The sequence below is a fragment of the Giraffa tippelskirchi genome, chromosome 1 (assembly GCF_054371585.1).
Source record: "Giraffa tippelskirchi isolate mGirTip1 chromosome 1, T2T-mGirTip1v1.2.pri, whole genome shotgun sequence".
Classification (NCBI taxonomy): domain Eukaryota; kingdom Metazoa; phylum Chordata; class Mammalia; order Artiodactyla; family Giraffidae; genus Giraffa; species Giraffa tippelskirchi.
In genome coordinates, this window is record NC_137275.1 from 162,683,477 (window position 1) to 162,696,850 (window position 13,374).

The window sequence follows — 13,374 nt, forward strand, 5'->3', positions numbered from 1 at the left end:
TGAATGTTGACATTTTGATCTCTAGTTCCTCTTCCTTTTCTAAACCCAGCTTGGACATCTGGAAGTTCTTGGTTCACATAATGCTGAAGCCTAGCATGCAAGATTTTAAACATGACCTTACTAGCATGGGAGATGAGTGCAATTGTCCGATGGTTAGCACATTCTTTGGCACTACCCTTCTTGAGGACTGGGATGAGGATTGACCTTTTATAGTCCTGTGACCACTGCTGGGACTTCCAGATTTGCTGACATAATGAACGCAAAACCTTGATGGCATCCTCCTTTAGGGATGTGAATAGTTCTGCTGGAATTTCATTGCATCCACTAGCTTTATTAACAGCAGTGCTTCTTAAAGCCCTCTTGACTTCTCACTCCAGAATGTCTGGCTCTGGGTGACTAACCACACCATCACAGTAATCTGGTTCATTAAGATCTTGATACAGTTCTTCCATGTATTCTTTCCATCTCTCCTTGATCTCCCCAGCATCTACTGCTGCTGCTGCTAAGTCGCATCAGTCGTGTCCGACTCTGTGCAACCCCATAGACGGCAGCCCACCAGGCTCCCCCATCCCTGGGATTCTCCAGGCAAGAGTGCTGGAGTGGGTTGCCATTTCCTTCTCCAGGGCATTAAAGTGAAAAGTGAAAGTGGAGTCGCTCAGTCGTGTCCGACTCAGTGACCCCATGGACTGCAGCCCGCCAGGCTCCTCTGTTGATGGGATTTTCCAGGCAAGAGTACCGGAGTGGGGTGCCATTGCCTTCTCCACAGCATCTACTAGGTCTCTTCCATTTTTATCCTTTATTGTGTCCATCTTTGGGCGGAATGCTCCCTTGATGTTTCCAATTTTCCTGAAGAGAACTCAAGTCTTTCCCCTTTTGTTTTCCTCTATTATCAAACACGGCTCATTGAAGAAGGCATTCTTGTCTCTTCTAGCTATTCTTTGAAACTCTGTATTTAACTGGATATATCTTTCCCTTTCTCCCTCGCTTTTCACTTCTCTTCCTTCTTATGCTATTCGTAAAGCCTCCTCAGATAACCATATTCATAATGTTAGATATTGAGCAAATAGAACAAGTCCCTAAATTGGCAACATTATGTCTTCCTTCCTCTTGGAAACTAGGCTATGGTAGGTGACCCCAGGAGCATCCCTCCTGATGGTGGGCCAGCATACTCAGGAGGAATTTGGCTTAAGTCAATGAATAGTTTCTGTATTTACTTTTTGCAAAAGGACTACCCAAGGAGAAAAAAAACAAAGAAAAGAAACAAAAAACAACATTGGAGTCCCTAAGGACTGCAGTTTGGGTTGGACCTCTCTTTAAAAGAATTACAAAAAGTGCAATTGGCTACTCTTTAGGGAAAAAATTAATTTTCATTCATATCTCAAGTCATACTTCAAAGAGTTTCATACAGGTGAAATATTTTAAAATGTGAAACAGAGCCATAAAAAACTACAATAAGAAAATACAGGTAGATTTCTATGCAATCTTGTAGTTAGAGATGTTGCTATTCGTTCAGTCATTCTACAAACACTATGTGCTAATTAGCATTAGAGACCCAGTAGATCACACAGACGCAACTCCTGCCCTGATGGGAGTCACAGGCTAGAGAGGGGAATAGGAAAAAGAAAATAATTAAAAATAATTGCATATTGATGCATACTCAAAGGGGAAAATCCTGCAGAATTACGACATTGAGAATACTAGAGGGAAAGACCAGTACTGAATAGGAAAGCATTCTGTCTCAGGTGAAATTTAAGGTGAAGCCTGAAGCCTGAGGACTATGACAACAGCTAACCACTCATATTCTTGTTCAGGCAAGGCTGAGCTTTGGACTTCCCAGGTGGTTCAGTGGTAAAGAATCCGCCTGCCAATGCAAGAGACACAGGTTCAGTTCTTGGGTTGGGGAGATGCCCTGGAGAAAGAAATGACAACTCACTCCAGTATTCTTGCCTGGAAAATCCCATGGACAAAGAAGCCTAGTGGGCTACAGTCCCACAGGGTTGCAAAGAGTCAGACATGACCTAGCGACTAAACAATAACCCACTCATGTTCACTCTATGAACAAGGTAGTTTTCTAAGAGCTGTGCGTGAATTAACCCACTTAATCCTCTTCAACAAGGCGAGTTAGGTACTGTTACAGTGATGACTCCCATGTTACAGGTGAGGACAAGGAGAAGCAGCTTGCCCAAGGATGCAGAGCTAGTGAACAGGGAAGGCAGGTGAACCCAGGCAGCATGCTCTGGAGCTCTTCATCTTGAAACTGGCTCTCTAGAGAAAGAGTCAGCCATAAGGAAGGTGCATGAGTACACGCATGTGTACAAGCACACGTTCCACGCAAAGGAACAGCACCTGCAGAATCCTGGGAGCAGGAAAGAGGTTGATGTGTTCCATGAATTGAAAGAAAGGCAATGTGGTGGGAACATGGTGTTTAAGTATGAGTGACAGAGGTGAGGTCAGAGAGCAAGCAAAGCTGGATCATGCCAGATCTTGCAGGCCATGGTTAGGAGAACGCCACGACTGGCTTAAGCAGGGGTGTGTCAAGATGTGTTCACACTTAAAAGACATCACTCTGCTATGTGAAGAACAGACTTTGAGGGAACAATACCAAGGCCTTCTTGCTTCATAATTAGTCTATGTGGAACCATAGAAAAAAGATTCAAACCACATAAAATTAAATACTTACTTGTTTTTTTAAAAAAAACTACAAAATTCAGAGGCAAAGGAGATAGAGATCTATAATATTTTTTACAATTAAAGATAGTTTACAATAAAAAGATGTGCGAATTAGTAACACAAAAAGAAAAAAATCTCTTTGGAGAAACGGGCAAGGAACATGAATGGAATATTCACAAAAGAAGAAATACAAGTGGCTTATAAACATATGATAAATGTTCACTTGTGCATACAACTGGAAAAGATTTTTTTAATTCTATGATCTAATGTCAAGAAGAATCCAGGAAAAGAAAACACTTATATACTGTCAGTGGATTGTAAATTGGTTGTTTTTCAAGTAATATAGAACAAAAACCTCTTGACTTTATATTAAGAATAATTAAGAGTAGCCTCAAATTACAGTTAGGAGGATATGCATTGACATGTGTCTAGAGGGCTATATTTTAAGTACATACATTCCTAAACCAGACTCTTTATCTACCTTTAATAATTATGCAGAAACTATACTGATATGGAGAGAAGTTTCCAAGGTTGCATATTTGTATTTAAAATTTTTATATAAGCATATACACATGGAAAAACCTCTGGAAGAATATTAACAGTAGAGATTTAATAATGGTAGGACTGTGCATTTACTTTTTTTTTTATTTTCTAATTTTCATATAAGTTTTAAAGGTTACACTCTAATTTAGTTATTACAAAATATTGGTTCTAGTCCCCATGTTGTACAATACATCCTTGTAGCCTATATTACACACAAGACTTTGTGTGTATACACACAAAGTGTATCTTTGTTTGTACCTCCCACTCCTTCACCTCTATATTGCCCTTCCTCCCTGCTCTAGTAACCACTAATTTGTTCTCTATATCTGTGAGTCTGCTTTTTTTTTGCTATATTCATTAGTTTTCCCTATTTTTTTAGTGATATAAGTGATAATGGCTTTTAACACCTACGAGTGCTCAGTCGCTCAGTCATGTCTGACTCTTTGCTACACCAGGCAAGAATACTGGAGTGGGTTGCCATTTCCTCCTGCAGGGGATCTTCCTGACTCAGGGATTGAACCTGCATCTCCTGTACCGGCAGGCAGGTTCTTTACTGCTGAGCCTCCGGGAAAGCCCTTGTAGGAGACACAGGTTCAATCCCTGGGTAGGGAAGAGCCCCTGGAGGAGGAAATAGCAACCCACTCCAGTATTCCTACCTGGAGAATCCCATGGGCAGAGAAGCCTGGTCGCTATAGTCCGTAGGGTCACAGAGTCAGACATGCATTTCCTTACACAACTGATACAATGTTTATCTTTCTCTCTCTGACTTATTTCCCTTAGCAAATGCCCTCAAATTCATCAACGTTGCTGTAAATGGCAAAATGTCATTCTTTCCTTATAACTGAGTAGTATTCCATTGTACATATATATACATATATATATACACACAACACCTTTATCCATTCATTTGTTAATGTATATTTAGGTTCCTTCCATATCTTGGCAAGTGTAAATAATGCTCTGCTGTGAACACTGGGGTACAAGTATCTTTGTGAATTGGTGTTTTGGTTGGTGTTTGTATGTTTTTATATACCAATGAGTGGAATTGCTGGGTCATGTGGTAGTTCTATTTTGAGAAACTTCCTTATTGTTTTTCACAGTGACTGCATCAATTTACATCAACAGTTTAAGAGGGTTCCCTTTTCTCCACACCATCACCAACATGTGTGATTTGTGTTCTTTTTGATGACAGTGATTCTGACAAATATGAGGTGACAGCTCACTGTGGTTTTGATTTGCATTTCCCTGATGATTAGTGACTCGATGGACATGGGTTTGGGTAAACTCTGGGAGTTGGTGATGGACAGGGAGGCCTGGCGCACTGCGACTCATGAGGTCGCAAAGAGTCGGACACGACTGAGCAACTGAACTGAACTGAACTGATGATTAGTGATGTTAGGTCATCTTTTCATGTGCCTGATGGCCAACAGTGTTCCTCTTTGGAAAAATGTCTATTCAATCCTCTGCCCATTTTTTAATCAGGGTGTTTTCTTGACGTTGAGTTGTATGAACTGTTTATGTATGTTGGATATTAATCCCTAATTGGTCATATCATTTGAAACATTTTCTCCCCTTCAGTAGGTTGTCTTTTCGTTTTGTCAATGGTTACCTTTGCTGTGCAAAGGTAGTAAGTTTAATTAGGTCCCATTTGTTTACTTTTGCTCTTATTTCCTTTGCCTTAGAAGACAGAGGTATATATCCTCTGTCTCTTCCTTCTCTCCTCCCTGCTTGCTGCAAAGAAGGAGCCTCCTCCCTCCAGGTGCTCAGCCAGCCCATGGTCTTTCAGTCCTGGCCCCTTCAATTTCCTGCTCTCTTCTTGATCTCACTACCCATCCCCCTTCCCTTCCCTCCTCCCTGGGTCCCTGCCTTCCTTTCAATATGTCCTTATCCCTCTTTGCTCCTTCCCTTCCCGGTATGTTTCCACACCTGGGCAGGTGTACATCTGTACCTCTTCAGCCTATCACTGTGTCCTGTAGCATCAAGAGTACGGATTTACAGTCAGAGGCCTGGAGCACATACTCAGTTCTGCCAGAGACTGCTTCCACGACCTCAAGTGAACAAGTCTCTTAATTTCTTCAAGTCAATTTCTTCCTTTGTAAAACAAGGTTAATGATACCTGCTCCACCTACCTCAGTTATGTTTGAGGATCAAGCGAGATAATGCATGTAAAAGTGCTCTGTGAGCTTACAAAGCACTTTAACATTCCAGTTATTCCTGTTACTTCTATCCCCTCAATATCCTGATCCTGCATCATCAAGGGAGCCTGACATTCAGGCTGCTCATGGTGTTGACATGTAATAACAATGTCAGCAACTGCAGTTTGTGCTGTGAATTACTAATTCAGTAATGATCACATTTAATTTAAAACAAGTACAGTTGACCTTTGAACAACATAGGAGTTAGGGATGCCAACCCTCCACATAATCAAAAATCTATCCTCGGCCCTCCATCCATGTCTGCCTTCCTCAGAATCCAGAGTTCCACATCTGCATGTTCAACTAGCCACAGATCATACAGTACTGTAGTATTTACTACTGAGAAAATCTCTGCACCCATGCAGTTCAAACCCATGTGGTTCAAGGGTCAACTGCATATAACCTCTGGTTTTTTAGTTACATAAGCATGGACTTTTGGAAGACAGCAGTAGCCAACAATTACTGAGCTCATGCCAGGAGTCACACACTTGTTCTAAAATTGCTGATCAATCGCTCAGTATGTCTGCCTCTTTGCAACCCCAAGCCCCACCCCAGGAGAAGGCTTTATTATTATTTCCACTTTTTGATGGCGAAACTGAGGCAGAGCAATACTGCCATGATTTGAACCCAGGCATCTAGCTCTAGAGTCCATGCTTTTACCCATTGTCCTGCAAAGCCTTTAATGACTAAGTGAGGTCTACGGTGGAGGGAGAGAAACCAGTCAGGAGGCTAAGGCTCTAAAGGATTAGAGACAAGAAGATGGACCTGACCTGGACACTTAAAAAGGCAAATGAAATTATTCATTTACCAACTACCTATGTTGTTGAGGACTTGGGGTCATCAGGTACTTCCATATTCTGCTGGTGGGAATATAAACTCCCACAACCTTTTGAGAAGTCAAAGAGCAGAATGCATCAAACACCTGAGGGATTCATTCCCACACTGTGGGCTGACTCAGCAATGCCACTTGCAGCAATCCACCCTAGACAGACAATCATGGCCATGCACAAAAGATGTTATTACAATGTTGTTTCTGAAACTAAATAAGGAAAAACAAGTAAATGTCCAACAAAAGGAGATGGGGTAGAGAAACCATTGCATACCAATATAAATGAACACCATATAATGTGAAATGATGCTGTAGAAAAGAAGGCAAAGCACGTTGTCAAGGGAAAAAAACATGTAAAAAAGCCTGGTGGTATGGGCTTTGGCATCTGACTGGTTCAAGTTCTGAGTAGGTTTACCAGTTTTCTGAACATGCAAGTTATTTAATTTTTCTGAGCCTCAACTTTCTCGTGTACAGATGGGGGTAAGAAAAGCACCAACCTCACAGGATTGTGAGAATCAATAAAGTAATGTATGTCAAGTGGTTGGTACAGAGCCTGGCATGGAGTCAGCCTGTGATAAATGTTTCTCATTTGCAAAAATGTAACAAGTTAACACATATGACACACACACACCCCGTTACAAATATTTATAAAAACAAGTACTATAAATAATGTAGTAAAATTTTAACACTGGTTATCTCTGGAAGTGAAATAACAGATTTTTTTCTTTTAAGTTCTCTGTATTTTCTAGATTTTCTTTATTTGAATAAAGCCAGCAATATATTAACACTTAAGTATCTTCATTTTTTTCAAGTAGCCTTAACAATAAATATTCCTTTCAATCTATTAAGTTTCTCTAGTATAACCCAGTCTATGCATATTGTGTTTAAGGAAATGGGGTACTTTTATTGATTTAATCTGAAGAGTAATACATCTCCCCCTTTATTTTTCAAACAGCTTGCTCATATTTCATTATATAAAAGTCTTTTCTGCACTCATATATTTTCAGATTAAGAGCACTCTGAAGGGATTATTAGAGCATAAAAGCTAGAAGAAAAGAATAGATTAATGTCTCTTAAAAAGCAAAGTTAAAGAAGAAAAACATGACAACTTCATGATAGTTATATGGGAAAAAAGTATACCTTACCTTAAGTACGTAAGGCCAGAAATTACTGCAATAAATATCTCAACTCCATGGACAATTTCTTAGTGTAGTCAAAAGATGGAAGTAATTCAATAGTTCAACAGTCCATCCAGTACAGTGACAATCATTCTGAAAGAAAAAAAGAGTCTCATTGTGGGAAATGTGATGGGGCAATACTCCTTTCCAACAGAAGAGGGGAATCAATTACTAAAGACAGCTATGCGGTTTATTATGGTTAAGGCATTTTCTGGTTGCAGGTGGAAGTGGCAGACCAGAATTAAAAAAGCCTAGAATATCATCTTACCTCCTTTCCTTTAGGTAAAAGCTAGTCACTAGCTCTTGGGGTGTCTCACCATCAGTTCGCTTCTATCAACATGCACATAAATCAGCTCACAAATACCATCACTTTTTATATTTTTATATTTTACATTTGGTATCTTTGTCATTTCAGAATCAGACTAGCCCATAAGAAATATATGGCCTTTCTCTGAAAATTAGCTCCACTGAAGATTTTCACTGTGAGCCGCCGTTCCCCTGGATTAAAACTCTGGGACTGTTTTCATGTCATCCCCTCCATCATTGCCCATGCCAGTATCAGTCCACCACCACTTTCCCTTGAATGTCCTACTGCTCTCTACTTCTCTTTTTTACTCCTATGCCTGGTATCTCAATGGGAACGAATCTGCCTGCCAAGGCAGGAGATGTGGGTTTGATCCCTGAGTCAGGACGATCCCCTGAAGAAGGAAATGGCAACCCACTCCAGTATTCTTGCCCGGGAAATCCCAAGGACAGAGGACAGTGGCAGGCTACAGTCCATGGAGTCACAAAAGAGTTGGATATGACTGAGTGACTAAACAACAATAAAACATGCCTCCACTAGTACCAAATTCTTTGGCACCCCCACCTGTTTACAACAGCAGCCTCTATCCTGGCCTCTCTCTGCAGATCACTACCTATTCAACTGCTTTCATTCCATTACTTGGGTAACCTTGGATAGTCCCCTATCTTCTGGGTCTCAGTTTTCCTGAGTGTAAAATCAGGAACTGATTTCAACATTCTCCATCCTCATTGTGCTTTGAAGTCAGACATGTTCAATTCCAGCCTAAGTACTCTAAAAACTCAGACACATTGTATTTCCTCAGAGCTCATTTATTACATATAAAAAGGGGATGATATCATCTACATCTACGGTTGCTGTAAGAATAAGAACTATGCGATCTTGCACCTGACATACAGCATGTACAGCAAATATTAATCACGCCACCCCACCTTACAGGATACCTCCAACTCTGAAGTTCTTTGTTTTTCTCATCTCCAAATCTAGCATTCTATTACATCCACATCTCTTATATCCACAGTCGCAATATATTTCTCTTCCATTAAATGTAAACTCCTCTGCTGGCTTTCAGGTTCCTTCATAATCTGGCTCTACTTTATCTTATCTTCCTCCAGCTTCCAACAAACACCTTCTGTCCTAGGCAGGTAAGTCTTGTTACGTTTCAAAGAACACATACTTCTATGCCCTGGTTTCGCAACTATCATTCCCCACACAAGACACAGCTTTTCTTATTCCCTCTGTGAAGCCCATCTCAGGTTCACAGACTCAGAGATCCCACCTTCCAGATAATTTAACCCTCACACAGTTTCTCAGTGGTACTGGCCATTGTTTTGAGTTTATTGAGCTTAGCTCTCCAACTGGAAAGTGACTATTTTGATTTTAACTTGTTTTTCATATTGGTATGGACTACATCAAAGCTTTTACAAATCTGGTATTTTTTTTTCCCATCATCTCTACAAATGTTCATTGAAATATATAAGCCTTTGTGCCTTGACATAAGATTCTTTTATTAATTCCACTATTTTTGTTGTATGGAGAGAGGCTCACACAAGGAGCTTATTCCATCATCAGTAAGTAGACCATTCATAGGCAACCCAGGGTCTTTTCATAGAGCCAGAGATGACCTCTAAATGTCTCCAGTGTCTGTAGATTTTGAGTCCAAGCAAACATATTCTAATTCCAAAAACTGTTTTATGACCCAAACTCCCAGCAGCAGCAGGAATGACTCAACAGTGAGGCAAGACTAGCTGCTAAACTTTTACCTCAAAAAAGATGAAGCACTAGGAAAATGAAGGTTCTAAGGGGAATTAAAAGACACAGTGAAGGTTCAAGGGAGATGGAGGAAGAGGAACCAGTGAAACAGACAGAGAGTGGTTAGAGAGGCAGGAGAATAACTGTGAGGGTAGAGAGGCACATCAACCCAAAGAAAGACAAGTGACTTCAAATGCTGTGTATGGAGACTAACAAGATGTCCCTGGATGTAACGATTACTAGGGAGGTCACTGGGGGCCCCTGAGGACAGTTTTCAATAGGGCTGGTCCCGGAGACTGAAAAGGATTGAGAAGAAGCTGGGCGAGCAAATGGAGACAAGGAGAGACTTTCATGTCAAGAACTGTGGTTATCAAGCCAAAGGGGTTATGCTGGTCATTTTCTACCCTAAAGTTTACTTAACAGTCTGATAAAAACTCTCATTCTTATTCCCTTGCTCTATGCCTTTCTATATACGCAGTTTGGCTACTGAAAATAATTTAATGTAAATCCTTCCAGCCTCTCTCTCCTGACACCACACTTGTATGCTTGGTTTTGGTTCTGCAAGAAACCTTACAGAACCATTCAACAGCTATATGCTATCAAGTCTAAACATCTAATTATATTTTCCTGCTCAAGATAAATGCTAGTTATTCATTTAACAAAAAAAAAGGAAATGTATCAGATACACTGAAATATATCAGATCAACACAGCAAAAGTCCAGATTCAGGTCAGATATCATATGACTACCTTTGGGTAACCTATATAATATATGCTGATTTGTCAAAAAGATAACTTTAAATATTTCTTCTTTAAGGGTCTTTATCAAAAGTTTATAAAAATCAAATATGAATAACAAAGAAAATTTAAGCACCATTAGGATTTTTTACTCTCCCTCTATTTTGATATGGTGATGTCACATTCATAAACATAATAAACAAATGCATAAGCGTAAGCATATGAAATTTTTCATTTCAAATGCGTAAGCATATGAAATTTTTATTAAAAGTGAATTCTAGGCATTATTTTGTAACCTGCTTTTCCCATTTATTTTTATATTGATGGAAGTGTTGTGTCACTTATTAGCCTCTTGTGCCTTCAGTTTTAATGAATGTACAATCATCCCTTTTAATAAAACCTCCTGAAGCATTTAAGTCACTTTCAATTTTTTAATATGTAGATAATGCTAAGATGGATATCCTCAAACACACCACTAAGTACTTGCTAGGGAGAAAGTCATGGGTCAAACATATGAAAAAATACGCATTTGATATTATTGATAGCTTGTCCTACAGAATGTTTCACTCAATATGTGTTTCAGTGGTATATGAGTAGCACATAAGTGGTATACTTCTCTACACTCCCTCTAAACATGGGTAGTCTTAATTTTTAAATTATCTTATCTTACAGATTCCATAAGTTCCCTATTATTAACATATCTCTGAGGTTGAACATTTTTTACTTTTTTGCACTTTTCGTATATGTCCTTTGTTTTTCTGCTACAGTGTCCACCTTACTTACTTGTAGCATTTCTTCTTCTATGAAGGATATTATTACCTTGGTACTTTAACAATGCAGAGAAGATGGTATACTAATTGGGAACCTTTGGGTATCAGGAGCAAAACCAATTCCAGCCTCTTTGAGCCATAAAGGATCTCTATCACAGGATACAGAGGTATCCTTAAATGAGGATACTGTGTATGAACTTGGACATAAGTGTTGCAAATAGTTTAATTTTTTAACTTTATCTCTAAAATGGTCCACAAGTTCACAGGTCTACTTTAAGAATTAAAGAAAATGCAGGTAAAGTCATAAATGGAAGCAACTGTTGTTAAAACAAACATAAATTCAAAAAACAAAAAACGCTATTTCTTACCAAACCCTTACTAAGGTACCTTATTCTTTTGATTCTTCCAATGAGCCCATTAGGCAAATGTTATCATTCCTCTTTTACAGATGAATGTAAAAGATGAATTAAGCATGTATAATTAGTAAAGTTATAATCAGATATTTATTTAACAAACAAGCTTTGCACTGATGCTAAAAAAAAAAAGAGTTGATAATAGAATTATTCTCAGCTGTATTTTTAATAACATTTCTTAAAAGTCATCTCAGGAACTACTCCGGCCCCTGTACCAACAGTAAACCAGGTTACTAGCTTCTGCACCATCTAGTCTTTTAAATTTCACATTAGTAACCTCTCTTCTCCTTCCTCTATGACGTGTCTTTACTAATAAGTGCCATTCTGGCAACAAAATAAACAATTCTGTTTAGGAACCAAGGCCACTTCTTCTGTTACTACTAACTGAAACCCGTGACAGATACTTTACTTTCTAACATTCCAAACACTCTTAAAGGTGCTTCAGTTGCTTATATGTTAGTGATGTCTGTAATAACAGCATACACCTGAACCTATGCTTTTGTCAGGGTTGAAGCAGCACTGTGCTGTATAAATATCTTATGGACAGCTTGTACTAAAATTCTAGATGAGAAGGCATTCACAGATTCTATGTAATGTACTGACTGCTCAAGACCACAGATTTTTTATTAATGCTTTGTGCAAGCTTTGCCATTTTCTATGGCATTCCCCTTGATTTAATCTTAAGTATATCCTTCCAAAATATTTTTATTTTTTAATGCATTATTTGTGCTGTGGCCAAAGCAATGTCTAAAATAATGGCAAAAGGAAGGTAGATGATCACTGAAATTGGATGCACTCACAATTAGTCTAGTCACTGAGAACTCTGAGGGCAAAAGTGTAAATATGTGAGCCAGGGAGACAAGTTTCTCTGCAGGAATATTAACAGAACTAAATTATCCACTGCCAGAAAAGGGAATCCCCCCACACACACCTTTTATAAATCCACTAAAGATTTACAGAAATGCTCACTAATTTGAAGGCTATTCTGGCCTTCCCAGGTGGCACTAGTGGTAGAGAACCTGCCTGCCAATGCAGGAGACATAAGAGACTCGGTTTCAATCCCCGGGTTGGGAAGATGCCCTGGAGGAGGGCATGGCAACCTACTCCAGTGCTCTTTCCTGGAGGATCCCATGCACAGAGAAGCCTGGCAGGTTACAGTCCATAGGGTCACAAAGAGTTGGAGCACTGGGCTTCCCAGGTGGCGCAGTGGTAAAGAATCTGCCTGCCAATGCAGAAGACACAAGAGACGTGGGTTCAATCCCTGGGTCAAGATGATCCCCTGGAGAAGGAAATGGCAACCCACTCCAGTATTCTTGCCTGGAAAATTTCATGGACAAAGGAGCCTGGCAGGCTACAGTCCATGGGGTCACAAAGAGTTGGATGCAACTGACCACACACACGTGCACACCTCTAGTGTAAACAGGTGTACAAAATATGGTTTTGGAAACATTCAAGCAATAACAAATGCCTAAAACTCCTGCCATTTAGGGGCAGGTACAGCACCCATAAATTAGCGGCCATGAGGAAGAGCAGGTGATACCTCAAAGTGGGGCTGTTCCCACAGGTGACTGCTCCTGAGTGACTGCAGAGGAGGCAGAGCCACCACACGGTCTTCCACAGCCAGCACTTGGATAGTTATTGCCTCTAAAGCATGAGGCTTCCTCAATGTTTTTCTTTCTGAACTCTCCTCATTCACATGGGGAGGAGGCTCTGGCTTCCCTGCTTCAGGGAGGCTGTGGTTGGGCTTCCTTAAGGAAACAAGGGTTTGAGAAGAGAGAAACACCACCACCACCATCTTCCTTCATATTTAAGGAGATTCTTGGACGAAAATGACTGTGGGACTCAGATCAGCAGAGGATCATACCTGTTCCCTGGCAGCATCCTCAGATGTGCCAGAGCCCCCAAAGGATGACCAGATGCTGAGCTTAGTCTCCCAGCTGTGACAAAGCATTCTCCCCAGCCTCAAACATGGCCCAGAAGCAGCGGG

At 40.1% G+C, this 13,374-nt stretch overlaps 1 protein-coding gene across 29 annotated transcripts in view; it reads right to left on the reverse strand.

Annotated features, from left to right (window-relative positions):
- KANK1 (KN motif and ankyrin repeat domains 1) overlaps positions 1-13,374 on the reverse strand; it is a 243,906-nt gene that overhangs the window by 133,198 nt on the left and 97,334 nt on the right. For 25 of the 29 annotated variants that reach the window (XR_014057303.1, XR_014057316.1, XR_014057373.1 and 22 more), the window contains one exon: positions 7,383-7,508. The exons of the other annotated variants lie outside the window; for them this stretch is intronic. The gene's annotated coding sequence lies outside the window, so the exon portion shown is untranslated. The remainder of the gene's footprint in view (positions 1-7,382; positions 7,509-13,374) is intronic. 29 annotated transcript variants of the gene reach the window in all.